This window comes from Spea bombifrons, chromosome 9, assembly GCF_027358695.1.
Source record: "Spea bombifrons isolate aSpeBom1 chromosome 9, aSpeBom1.2.pri, whole genome shotgun sequence".
NCBI classification, from domain to species: Eukaryota; Metazoa; Chordata; class Amphibia; order Anura; family Pelobatidae; genus Spea; species Spea bombifrons.
The window spans coordinates 15,027,478-15,037,477 of NC_071095.1; the positions used below are offsets into that span (position 1 = coordinate 15,027,478).

The following is a 10,000-nucleotide window of genomic DNA, read 5'->3' on the forward strand; positions in this document are numbered from 1 at the left end:
GACAGAGAAGGTGAGAAGGTTCAAATATGGGTTTAAAGCTTTGATGATGAGCAAGAAACACATGGCAAAAAGCTCTCCCCGGACTGTGAGAAAAAATTAAAAGCCTACAACACCTGGTATTCCCAGGCGGTCTCCCATCCAGGTACTAACCAGGCCCAACTCTGCTTAGCTTCCGAGATCAGACAAGATCGGGCGCTTTCAGGGTGGTATGACCGCAGGTGTGAAAGGGTTTTATTTTACTTCTCTTATTCTGTTGCTGCTGCTGCTGCTGCTGCTGCTGCTGCTGCTGCTGCTGCTGCTGCTGCTGCTGCTGCTGCTGCTGCTGCTTGTCGTCAGACAGAAAGAATTATAAGCCCTGGGACAGGACAGAGAAGGTGAGAAGGTTCAAATAAGGGTTTAAAGCTTTGATGATGAGCAAGAAACACATGGCAAAAAGCTCTCCCCGGACTGTGAGAAAAAATTAAAAGCCTACAACACCTGGTATTCCCAGGCGGTCTCCCATCCAGGTACTAACCAGGCCCAACCCTGCTTAGCTTCCGAGATCAGACGAGATCAGGCGCTTTCAGGGTGGTATGGCCGCAGGTGTGAAAGTGTTTTATTTTACTTCTCTTATTCTGTTGCTGCTGCTGCTGCTGCTGCTGCTGCTGCTGCTGCTGCTGCTGCTTGTCATCAGACAGAAATAATTATAAGCCCTGGGACAGGACAGAGAAGGTGAGAAGGTTCAAATAAGGGTTTAAAGCTTTGATGATGAGCAAGAAACACATGGCAAAAAGCTCTCCCGGGACTGTGAGAAAAAATTAAAAGCCTACAACACCTGGTATTCCCAGGCGGTCTCCCATCCAGGTACTAACCAGGCCCAACCCTGCTTAGCTTCCGAGATCGGGCGCTTTCAGGGTGGTACGGTCGCAGGTGTGAAAGTGTTTTATTTTACTTCTCTTATTCTGTTGCTGCTGCTGCTGCTGCTGCTGCTGCTGCTGCTGCTGCTGCTGCTGCTGCTGCTGCTGCTGCTGCTGCTGCTGCTGCTGCTGCTGCTGCTGCTGCTGCTGCTGCTTGTCGTCGTCGTCAGACAGAAAGAATTATAAGCCCTGGGACAGGACAGAGAAGGTGAGAAGGTTCAAATAAGGGTTTAAAGCTTTGATGATGAGCAAGAAACACCTGGCAAAAAGCTCTCCCCGGACTGTGAGAAAAAATTAAAAGCCTACGACACCTGGTATTCCCAGGCAGTCTCCCATCCAGGTACTAACCAGGCCCAACCCTGCTTAGCTTCCGAGATCAGGCGCTTTCAGGGTGGTATGGCCGCAGGTGTGAAAGTGTTTTATTCTACTTCTCTTATTCTGTTGCTGTTGCTGCTGCTGTTGCTGCTGATGTTGCTGCTGTTGCTGCTGCTGCTGCTGTTGCTGTTGCTGCTGCTGTTGCTGTTGCTGCTGCTGCTGCTGCTGCTGCTGCTTGTCGTCAGACAGAAAGAATTATAAGCCCTGGGACAGGGCAGATAAGGTGAGAAGGTTCAAATAAGGGTTTAAAGCTTTGATGATGAGCAAGAAACACATGGCAAAAAGCTCTCCCCGGACTGTGAGAAAAAATTAAAAGCCTACAACACCTGGTATTCCCAGGCGGTCTCCCATCCAGGTACTAACCAGGCCCAACCCTGCTTAGCTTCCGAGATCAGATGAGATCGGGCGCTTTCAGGGTGGTATGGCCACAGGTGTGAAAGTGTTTTATTTTACTTCTCTTATTCTGTTGCTGCTGCTGCTGCTGCTGCTGCTGCTGCTGCTGCTGCTGCTGCTGCTGCTGCTGCTGCTTGTCATCAGACAGAAATAATTATAAGCCCTGGGACAGGACAGAGAAGGTGAGAAGGTTCAAATAAGGGTTTAAAGCTTTGATGATGAGCAAGAAACACATGGCAAAAAGCTCTCCCGGGACTGTGAGAAAAAATTAAAAGCCTACAACACCTGGTATTCCCAGGCGGTCTCCCATCCAGGTACTAACCAGGCCCAACCCTGCTTAGCTTCCGAGATCAGGCGCTTTCAGGGTGGTATGGCCGCAGGTGTGAAAGTGTTTTATTTTACTTCTCTTATTCTGCTGCTGCTGCTGCTGCTGCTGCTGCTGCTGCTGCTGCTGCTGCTGCTGCTGCTGCTGCTGCTGCTGCTGCTGCTGCTGCTGCTGCTGCTGCTGCTGCTGCTGCTGCTGCTGCTGCTGCTGCTGCTGCTGCTGCTGCTGCTGCTTGTCGTCGTCGTCAGACAGAAAGAATTATAAGCCCTGGGACAGGACAGAGAAGGTGAGAAGGTTCAAATAAGGGTTTAAAGCTTTGATGATGAGCAAGAAACACATGGCAAAAAGCTCTCCCCGGACTGTGAGAAAAAATTAAAAGCCTACAACACCTGGTATTCCCAGGCGGTCTCCCATCCAGGTACTAACCAGGCCCAACCCTGCTTAGCTTCCGAGATCAGACAAGATCGGGCGCTTTCATGGTGGTATGGCCGCAGGTGTGAAAGAGTTTTATTTTACTTCTCTTATTCTGTTGCTGCTGCTGCTGCTGCTGCTGCTGCTGCTGCTGCTGCTGCTGCTGCTGCTGCTTGTCGTCAGACAGAAAGAATTATAAGCCCTGGGACAGGACAGAGAAGGTGAGACGGTTCAAATAAGGGTTTAAAGCTTTGATGATGAGCAAGAAACACATGGCAAAAAGCTCTACCCGGACTGTGAGAAAAAATTAAAAGCCTACAACACCTGGTATTCCCAGGCGGTCTCCCATCCAGGTACTAACCAGGCCCAACCCTGCTTAGTTTCCGAGAGCAGACGAGATCAGGCGCTTTCAGGGTGGTATGGCCGCAGGTGTGAGAGTGTTTTATTTTACTTCTCTTATTCTGTTGCTGCTGCTGCTGCTGCTGCTGCTGCTGCTGCTGCTGCTGCTTGTCGTCAGACAGAAAGAATTATAAGCCCTGGGACAGGACAGAGAAGGTGAGAAGGTTCAAATAAGGGTTTAAAGCTTTGATGATGAGCAAGAAACACATGGCAAAAAGCTCTCCCCGGACTGTGAGAAAAAATTAAAAGCCTACAACACCTGGTATTCCCAGGCGGTCTCCCATCCAGGTACTAACCAGACCCAACCCTGCTTAGCTTCTGAGATCAGATGAGATCCGGCGCTTTCAGGGTGGTATGGCTGCAGGTGTGAAAGTGTTTTATTTTACTTCTCTTATTCTGTTGCTGCTGCTGCTACTGCTGCTGCTGCTGCTGCTGCTGCTGCTGCTGCTGCTGCTGCTGCTTGTCGTCAGACAGAAAGAATTATAAGCCCTGGGACAGGACAGAGAAGGTGAGAAGGTTCAAATAAGGGTTTAAAGCTTTGATGATGAGCAAGAAACACATGGCAAAAAGCTCTCCCCGGACTGTGAGAAAAAATTAAAAGCCTACAACACCTGGTATTCCCAGGGGGTCTCCCATCCAGGTACTAACCAGGCCCAACCCTGCTTAGCTTCCGAGACCAGACGAGATCAGGCGCTTTCAGGGTGGTATGGCCGCAGGTGTGAAAGTGTTTTATTTTACTTCTCTTATTCTGTTGCTGCTGCTGCTGCTGCTGCTGCTGCTGCTGCTGCTGCTGCTGCTTGTCATCAGACAGAAATAATTATAAGCCCTGGGACAGGACAGAGAAGGTGAGAAGGTTCAAATAAGGGTTTAAAGCTTTGATGATGAGCAAGAAACACATGGCAAAAAGCTCTCCCCGGACTGTGAGAAAAAATTAAAAGCCTACAACACCTGGTATTCCCAGGCGGTCTCCCATCCAGGTACTAACCAGCCCCAACTCTGCTTAGCTTCCGAGATCAGACGAGATCGGGGGCTTTCAGGGTGGTATGGCAGCAGGTGTGAAAGTTTTTTATTTTACTTCTCTTATTCTGTTGCTGCTGCTGCTGCTGCTGCTGCTGCTGCTGCTGCTGCTGCTGCTTGTCGTCAGACAGAAAGAATTATAAGCCCTGGGACAGGACAGAGAAGGTGAGAAGGTTCAAATAAGGGTTTAAAGCTTTGATGATGAGCAAGAAACACATGGCAAAAAGCTCTCCCCGGACTGTGAGAAAAAATTAAAAGCCTACAACACCAGGTATTCCCAGGCGGTCTCCCATCCAGGTACTAACTAGGCCCAACCCTGCTTAGCTTCCGAGATCAGACGAGATCGGGCGCTTTCAGGGTGGTATGGCCGCAGGTGTGAACGTGTTTTATTTTACTTCTCTTATTTTGTTGCTGCTGCTGCTGCTGCTGCTGCTGCTGCTGCTGCTGCTGCTGCTGCTTGTCGTCAGACAGAAAGAATTATAAGCCCTGGGACAGGACAGAGAAGGTGAGAAGGTCCAAATAAGGGTTTAAAGCTTTGATGATGAGCAAGAAACACATGGCAAAAAGCTCTCCCCGGACTGTGAGAAAAAATTAAAAGCCTACAACACCTGGTATTACCAGGCGGTCTCCCATCCAGGTACTAACCAGGCCCAACCCTGCTTAGCTTCCGAGATCAGATGAGATCGGGCGCTTTCAGGGTGGTATGGCCGTAGGTGTGAAAGTTTTTTATTTTACTTCTCTTATTCTGCTGCTGCTGCTGCTGCTGCTGCTGCTGCTGCTGCTGCTGCTGCTGCTGCTGCTGCTGCTGCTGCTGCTGCTGCTGCTTGTCGTCAGACAGAAAGAATTATAAGCCCTGGGACAGGACAGAGAAGGTGAGAAGGTTCAAATAAGGGTTTAAAGCTTTGATGATGAGCAAGAAACACATGGCAAAAAGCTCTCCCCGGACTGTGAGAAAAAATTAAAAGCCTACAACACCTGGTATTCCCAGGCGGTCTCCCATCCAGGTACTAACCAGGCCCAACCCTGCTTAGCTTCCGAGATGAGACGAGATCGGGCGCTTTCAGGGTGGTATGGCTGCAGGTGTGAAAGTGTTTTATTTTACTTCTCTTATTCTGTTGCTGCTGCTGCTGCTGCTGCTGCTGCTGCTGCTGCTTGTCGTCAGACAGAAAGAATTATAAGCCCTGGGACAGGACAGAGAAGGTGAGAAGGTTCAAATAAGGGTTTAAAGCTTTGATGATGAGCAAGAAAGACATGGCAAAAAGCTCTCCCCGGACTGTGAGAAAAAATTAAAAGCCTACAACACCTGGTATTCCCAGGTGGTCTCCCATCCAGGTACTAACCAGGCCCAACCCTGCTTAGCTTCCGAGATCAAGCGCTTTCAGGGTGGTATGGCCGCAGGTGTGAAAGTGTTTTATTTTACTTCTCTTATTCTGCTGCTGCTGCTGCTGCTGCTGCTGCTGCTGCTGCTGCTGCTGCTGCTGCTGCTGCTGCTGCTGCTGCTGCTGCTGCTGCTGCTGCTGCTGCTGCTGCTGCTGCTGCTGCTGCTGCTGCTGCTGCTGCTGCTGCTGCTGCTGCTGCTGCTGCTTGTCGTCAGACAGAAAGAATTATAAGCCCTCGGACAGGACAGAGAAGGTGAGAAGGTTCAAATAAGGGTTTAAAGCTTTGATGATGAGCAAGAAACACATGGCAAAAAGCTCTCTCCGGACTGTGAGAAAAAATTAAAAGCCTACAACACCTGGTATTCCCAGGCGGTCTCCCATCCAGGTACTAACCAGGCCCAACGCTGCTTAGCTTCCGAGATCAGGCGCTTTCAGGGTGGTATGGCCGCAGGTGTGAAAGTGTTTTATTTTACTTCTCTTATTCTGTTGCTGCTGCTGCTGCTGCTGCTGCTGCTGCTGCTGCTGCTGCTGCTGCTGCTGCTGCTGCTGCTGCTGCTGCTGCTGCTGCTGCTGCTGCTGCTGCTGCTGCTGCTGCTGCTGCTGCTGCTTGTCGTCAGACAGAAAGAATTATAAGCCCTGGGACAGGACAGAGAAGGTGAGAAGGTTCAAATAAGGGTTTAAAGCTTTGATGATGAGCAAGAAACACATGGCAAAAAGCTCTCCCCGGACTGTGAGAAAAAATTAAAAGCCTACAACACCTAGTATTCCCAGGCGGTCTCCCATCCAGGTACTAACCAGGCCCAACCCTGCTTAGCTTCCGAGATCAGACGAGATCGGGCACTTTCAGGGTGGTATGGCCGCAGGTGTGAAAGTGTTTTATTTTACTTCTCTTATTCTGTTGCTGCTGCTGCTTGTCGTCAGACAGAAAGAATTATAAGCCCTGGGACAGGACAGAGAAGGTGAGAAGGTTCAAATAAGGGTTTAAAGCTTTGATGATGAGCAAGAAACACATGGCAAAAAGCTCTCCCCGGACTGTGAGAAAAAATTAAAAGCCTACAACACCTGGTATTCCCAGGCGGTCTCCCATCCAGGTACTAACCAGGCCCAACTCTGCTTAGCTTCCGAGATCGGGCGCTTTCAGGGTGGTATGGCTGTAGGTGTGAAAGTTTTTTAATTTTAGTTCTCTTATTCTGTTGCTGCTGCTGCTGCTGCTGCTGCTGCTGCTGCTGCTGCTGCTGCTGCTTGTCGTCAGACAGAAAGAATTATAAGCCCTGGGACAGGACAGAGAAGGTGAGAAGGTTCAAATAAGGGTTTAAAGCTTTGATGATGAGCAAGAAACACATGGCAAAAAGCTCTCCCCGGACTGTGAGAAAAAATTAAAAGCCTACAACACCTGGTATTCCCAGGCGGTCTCCCATCCAGGTACTAACCAGGCCCAACCCTGCTTAGCTTCCGAGATCAGACGACATCAGGCGCTTTCAGGGTGGTATGGCCGCAGGTGTGAAAGTTTTTTATTTTACTTCTCTTATTCTGTTGCTGCTGCTGCTGCTTGTCGTCAGACAGAAAGAATTATAAGCCCTGGGACAGGACAGAGAAGGTGAGAAGGTTCAAATAAGGGTTTAAAGCTTTGATGATGAGCAAGAAACACATGGCAAAAAGCTCTCCCCGGACTGTGAGAAAAAATTAAAAAACTACAACACCTGGTATTCCCAGGCGGTCTCCCATCCAGGTACTAACCAGGCCCAACCCTGCTTAGCTTCCGAGATCAGACGAGATCGGGCGCTTTCAGGGTGGTATGGCTGCAGGTGTGAATGTGTTTTATTGTACTTCTCTTATTCTGCTGCTGCTGCTGCTGCTGCTGCTGCTGCTGCTGCTGCTGCTTGTCGTCGTCGTCAGACAGAAAGAATTATAAGCCCTGGGACAGGACAGAGAAGGTGAGAAGGTTCAAATAAGGGTTTAAAGCTTTGATGATGAGCAAGAAACACATGGCAAAAAGCTCTCCCCGGACTGTGAGAAAAAATTAAAAGCCTACAACACCTGGTATTCCCAGGCGGTCTCCCATCCAGGTACTAACCAGGCCCAACCCTGCTTAGCTTCCGAGATCAGACGAGATCGGGCGCTTTCAGGGTGGTATTGACGCAGGTGTGAAAGTGTTTTATTTTACTTCTCTTATTCTGTTGCTGCTGCTGCTGCTGCTGCTGCTGCTGCTGCTGCTGCTGCTGCTGCTGCTGCTTGTCGTCAGACAGAAAGAATTATAAGCCCTGGGACAGGACAGAGAAGGTGAGAAGGTTCAAATAAGGGTTTAAAGCTTTGATGATGAGCAAGAAACACATGGCAAAAAGCTCTCCCCGGACTGTGAGAAAAAATTAAAAGCCTACAACACCTGGTATTACCAGGCGGTCTCCCATCCAGGTACTAACCAGGCCCAACCCTGCTTAGCTTCCGAGATCAGATGAGATCGGGCGCTTTCAGGGTGGTATGGCCGCAGGTGTGAAAGTGTTTTATTTTACTTCTCTTATTCTGTTGCTGTTGCTGCTGCTGCTGCTGCTGCTGCTGCTTGTCGTCAGACAGAAAGAATTATAAGCCCTGGGACAGGACAGAGAAGGTGAGAAGGTTCAAATAAGGGTTTAAAGCTTTGATGATGAGCAAGAAACACATGGCAAAAAGCTCTCCCCGGACTGTGAGAAAAAATTAAAAGCCTACAACACCTGGTATTCCCAGGCGGTCTCCCATCCAGGTACTAACCAGGGCCAACCCTGCTTAGCTTCCGAGATCAGACGAGATCGGGCGCTTTCAGGGTGTTATGGCCGCAGGTGTGAAAGTTTTTTATTTTACTTCTCTTATTCTGTTGCTGCTGCTGCTGCTGCTGCTGCTGCTGCTGCTGCTGCTGCTGCTGCTTGTCATCAGACAGAAATAATTATAAGCCCTGGGACAGGACAGAGAAGGTGAGAAGGTTCAAATAAGGGTTTAAAGCTTTGATGATGAGCAAGAAACACATGGCAAAAAGCTCTCCCCGGACTGTGAGAAAAGAAAAAGCCTACAACACCTGGTATTCCCAGGCGGTCTCTGTTGCTGCTGCTGCTGCTTGTCGTCAGACAGAAAGAATTATAAGCCCTGGGACAGGACAGAGAAGGTGAGAAGGTTCAAATAAGGGTTTAAAGCTTTGATGATGAGCAAGAAACACATGGCAAAAAGCTCTCCCCGGACTGTGAGAAAAAATTAAAAAACTACAACACCTGGTATTCCCAGGCGGTCTCCCATCCAGGTACTAACCAGGCCCAACCCTGCTTAGCTTCCGAGATCAGACGAGATCGGGCGCTTTCAGGGTGGTATGGCTGCAGGTGTGAATGTGTTTTATTGTACTTCTCTTATTCTGCTGCTGCTGCTGCTGCTGCTGCTGCTGCTGCTGCTGCTGCTGCTGCTGCTGCTGCTTGTCGTCGTCGTCAGACAGAAAGAATTATAAGCCCTGGGACAGGACAGAGAAGGTGAGAAGGTTCAAATAAGGGTTTAAAGCTTTGATGATGAGCAAGAAACACATGGCAAAAAGCTCTCCCCGGACTGTGAGAAAAAATTAAAAGCCTACAACACCTGGTATTCCCAGGCGGTCTCCCATTCAGGTACTAACCAGGCCCAACCCTGCTTAGCTTCCGAGATCAGACGAGATCGGGCGCTTTCAGGGTGGTATTGACGCAGGTGTGAAAGTGTTTTATTTTACTTCTCTTATTCTGTTGCTGCTGCTGCTGCTGCTGCTGCTGCTGCTGCTGCTTGTCGTCAGACAGAAAGAATTATAAGCCCTGGGACAGGACAGAGAAGGTGAGAAGGTTCAAATAAGGGTTTAAAGCTTTGATGATGAGCAAGAAACACATGGCAAAAAGCTCTCCCCGGACTGTGAGAAAAAATTAAAAGCCTACAACACCTGGTATTACCAGGCGGTCTCCCATCCAGGTACTAACCAGGCCCAACCCTGCTTAGCTTCCGAGATCAGATGAGATCGGGCGCTTTCAGGGTGGTATGGCCGCAGGTGTGAAAGTGTTTTATTTTACTTCTCTTATTCTGTTGCTGTTGCTGCTGCTGCTGCTGCTGCTGCTGCTGCTGCTGCTGCTGCTGCTTGTCGTCAGACAGAAAGAATTATAAGCCCTGGGACAGGACAGAGAAGGTGAGAAGGTTCAAATAAGGGTTTAAAGCTTTGATGATGAGCAAGAAACACATGGCAAAAAGCTCTCCCCGGACTGTGAGAAAAAATTAAAAGCCTACAACACCTGGTATTCCCAGGCGGTCTCCCATCCAGGTACTAACCAGGGCCAACCCTGCTTAGCTTCCGAGATCAGACGAGATCGGGCGCTTTCAGGGTGTTATGGCCGCAGGTGTGAAAGTTTTTTATTTTACTTCTCTTATTCTGTTGCTGCTGCTGCTGCTGCTGCTGCTGCTGCTGCTGCTGCTGCTGCTTGTCATCAGACAGAAATAATTATAAGCCCTGGGACAGGACAGAGAAGGTGAGAAGGTTCAAATAAGGGTTTAAAGCTTTGATGATGAGCAAGAAACACATGGCAAAAAGCTCTCCCCGGACTGTGAGAAAAGAAAAAGCCTACAACACCTGGTATTCCCAGGCGGTCTCCCATCCAGGTACTAACCAGGCCCAACCCTGCTTAGCTTCCGAGATCAGACGAGATCGGGCGCTTTCAGGGTGGTATGGCCGCAGGTGTGAAAGATTTTTATTTTACTTCTCTTATTCTGTTGCTGCTGCTGCTGCTGCTGCTGCTGCTGCTGCTGCTGCTGCTGCTGCTGCTGCTGCTGCTGCTGCTTGT

At 49.4% G+C, this 10,000-nt stretch overlaps 21 non-coding genes and 7 pseudogenes across 21 annotated transcripts; all 28 read right to left on the reverse strand.

The window, feature by feature from the left end:
* Positions 1-101: 101 nt before the first annotated feature.
* On the reverse strand, positions 102-220 carry LOC128464758 (5S ribosomal RNA). The gene has a single exon (XR_008344574.1). It is a non-coding gene; the product is annotated as a 5S ribosomal RNA (ribosomal RNA).
* A 245-nt stretch (positions 221-465) lies between these two features.
* Positions 466-584, reverse strand: LOC128462738 (5S ribosomal RNA). Its single transcript, XR_008342671.1, has one exon. It is a non-coding gene; the product is annotated as a 5S ribosomal RNA (ribosomal RNA).
* A 218-nt stretch (positions 585-802) lies between these two features.
* On the reverse strand, positions 803-911 carry LOC128465709 (uncharacterized; annotated as a pseudogene).
* A 284-nt stretch (positions 912-1,195) lies between these two features.
* Positions 1,196-1,304, reverse strand: LOC128466103 (uncharacterized; annotated as a pseudogene).
* A 281-nt stretch (positions 1,305-1,585) lies between these two features.
* Positions 1,586-1,704, reverse strand: LOC128466849 (5S ribosomal RNA). The gene has a single exon (XR_008345625.1). It is a non-coding gene; the product is annotated as a 5S ribosomal RNA (ribosomal RNA).
* Positions 1,705-1,937: 233 nt separating this feature from the next.
* LOC128465902 (uncharacterized) lies at positions 1,938-2,046 on the reverse strand (annotated as a pseudogene).
* Positions 2,047-2,366: 320 nt separating this feature from the next.
* Positions 2,367-2,485, reverse strand: LOC128464484 (5S ribosomal RNA). The gene has a single exon (XR_008344316.1). It is a non-coding gene; the product is annotated as a 5S ribosomal RNA (ribosomal RNA).
* A 227-nt stretch (positions 2,486-2,712) lies between these two features.
* Positions 2,713-2,831, reverse strand: LOC128465124 (5S ribosomal RNA). Its single transcript, XR_008344919.1, has one exon. It is a non-coding gene; the product is annotated as a 5S ribosomal RNA (ribosomal RNA).
* Positions 2,832-3,046: 215 nt separating this feature from the next.
* On the reverse strand, positions 3,047-3,165 carry LOC128464323 (5S ribosomal RNA). Its single transcript, XR_008344165.1, has one exon. It is a non-coding gene; the product is annotated as a 5S ribosomal RNA (ribosomal RNA).
* Positions 3,166-3,398: 233 nt separating this feature from the next.
* Positions 3,399-3,517, reverse strand: LOC128463800 (5S ribosomal RNA). The gene has a single exon (XR_008343674.1). It is a non-coding gene; the product is annotated as a 5S ribosomal RNA (ribosomal RNA).
* Positions 3,518-3,735: 218 nt separating this feature from the next.
* On the reverse strand, positions 3,736-3,854 carry LOC128465571 (uncharacterized; annotated as a pseudogene).
* Positions 3,855-4,072: 218 nt separating this feature from the next.
* On the reverse strand, positions 4,073-4,191 carry LOC128463306 (5S ribosomal RNA). Its single transcript, XR_008343208.1, has one exon. It is a non-coding gene; the product is annotated as a 5S ribosomal RNA (ribosomal RNA).
* Positions 4,192-4,412: 221 nt separating this feature from the next.
* LOC128462700 (5S ribosomal RNA) lies at positions 4,413-4,531 on the reverse strand. The gene has a single exon (XR_008342635.1). It is a non-coding gene; the product is annotated as a 5S ribosomal RNA (ribosomal RNA).
* Positions 4,532-4,779: 248 nt separating this feature from the next.
* Positions 4,780-4,898, reverse strand: LOC128464672 (5S ribosomal RNA). The gene has a single exon (XR_008344493.1). It is a non-coding gene; the product is annotated as a 5S ribosomal RNA (ribosomal RNA).
* A 209-nt stretch (positions 4,899-5,107) lies between these two features.
* LOC128466057 (uncharacterized) lies at positions 5,108-5,216 on the reverse strand (annotated as a pseudogene).
* A 323-nt stretch (positions 5,217-5,539) lies between these two features.
* On the reverse strand, positions 5,540-5,648 carry LOC128466343 (uncharacterized; annotated as a pseudogene).
* Positions 5,649-5,941: 293 nt separating this feature from the next.
* On the reverse strand, positions 5,942-6,060 carry LOC128463681 (5S ribosomal RNA). Its single transcript, XR_008343563.1, has one exon. It is a non-coding gene; the product is annotated as a 5S ribosomal RNA (ribosomal RNA).
* Positions 6,061-6,245: 185 nt separating this feature from the next.
* On the reverse strand, positions 6,246-6,354 carry LOC128465773 (uncharacterized; annotated as a pseudogene).
* A 222-nt stretch (positions 6,355-6,576) lies between these two features.
* LOC128464937 (5S ribosomal RNA) lies at positions 6,577-6,695 on the reverse strand. Its single transcript, XR_008344743.1, has one exon. It is a non-coding gene; the product is annotated as a 5S ribosomal RNA (ribosomal RNA).
* A 188-nt stretch (positions 6,696-6,883) lies between these two features.
* On the reverse strand, positions 6,884-7,002 carry LOC128466868 (5S ribosomal RNA). The gene has a single exon (XR_008345644.1). It is a non-coding gene; the product is annotated as a 5S ribosomal RNA (ribosomal RNA).
* Positions 7,003-7,220: 218 nt separating this feature from the next.
* Positions 7,221-7,339, reverse strand: LOC128462905 (5S ribosomal RNA). Its single transcript, XR_008342828.1, has one exon. It is a non-coding gene; the product is annotated as a 5S ribosomal RNA (ribosomal RNA).
* A 227-nt stretch (positions 7,340-7,566) lies between these two features.
* On the reverse strand, positions 7,567-7,685 carry LOC128463419 (5S ribosomal RNA). Its single transcript, XR_008343317.1, has one exon. It is a non-coding gene; the product is annotated as a 5S ribosomal RNA (ribosomal RNA).
* A 206-nt stretch (positions 7,686-7,891) lies between these two features.
* Positions 7,892-8,010, reverse strand: LOC128465046 (5S ribosomal RNA). Its single transcript, XR_008344844.1, has one exon. It is a non-coding gene; the product is annotated as a 5S ribosomal RNA (ribosomal RNA).
* A 409-nt stretch (positions 8,011-8,419) lies between these two features.
* LOC128466869 (5S ribosomal RNA) lies at positions 8,420-8,538 on the reverse strand. Its single transcript, XR_008345645.1, has one exon. It is a non-coding gene; the product is annotated as a 5S ribosomal RNA (ribosomal RNA).
* Positions 8,539-8,771: 233 nt separating this feature from the next.
* Positions 8,772-8,890, reverse strand: LOC128463631 (5S ribosomal RNA). Its single transcript, XR_008343515.1, has one exon. It is a non-coding gene; the product is annotated as a 5S ribosomal RNA (ribosomal RNA).
* Positions 8,891-9,099: 209 nt separating this feature from the next.
* LOC128463420 (5S ribosomal RNA) lies at positions 9,100-9,218 on the reverse strand. Its single transcript, XR_008343318.1, has one exon. It is a non-coding gene; the product is annotated as a 5S ribosomal RNA (ribosomal RNA).
* Positions 9,219-9,442: 224 nt separating this feature from the next.
* On the reverse strand, positions 9,443-9,561 carry LOC128465047 (5S ribosomal RNA). The gene has a single exon (XR_008344845.1). It is a non-coding gene; the product is annotated as a 5S ribosomal RNA (ribosomal RNA).
* Positions 9,562-9,777: 216 nt separating this feature from the next.
* LOC128465448 (5S ribosomal RNA) lies at positions 9,778-9,896 on the reverse strand. Its single transcript, XR_008345226.1, has one exon. It is a non-coding gene; the product is annotated as a 5S ribosomal RNA (ribosomal RNA).
* Between the last annotated feature and the right edge of the window lie 104 nt (positions 9,897-10,000).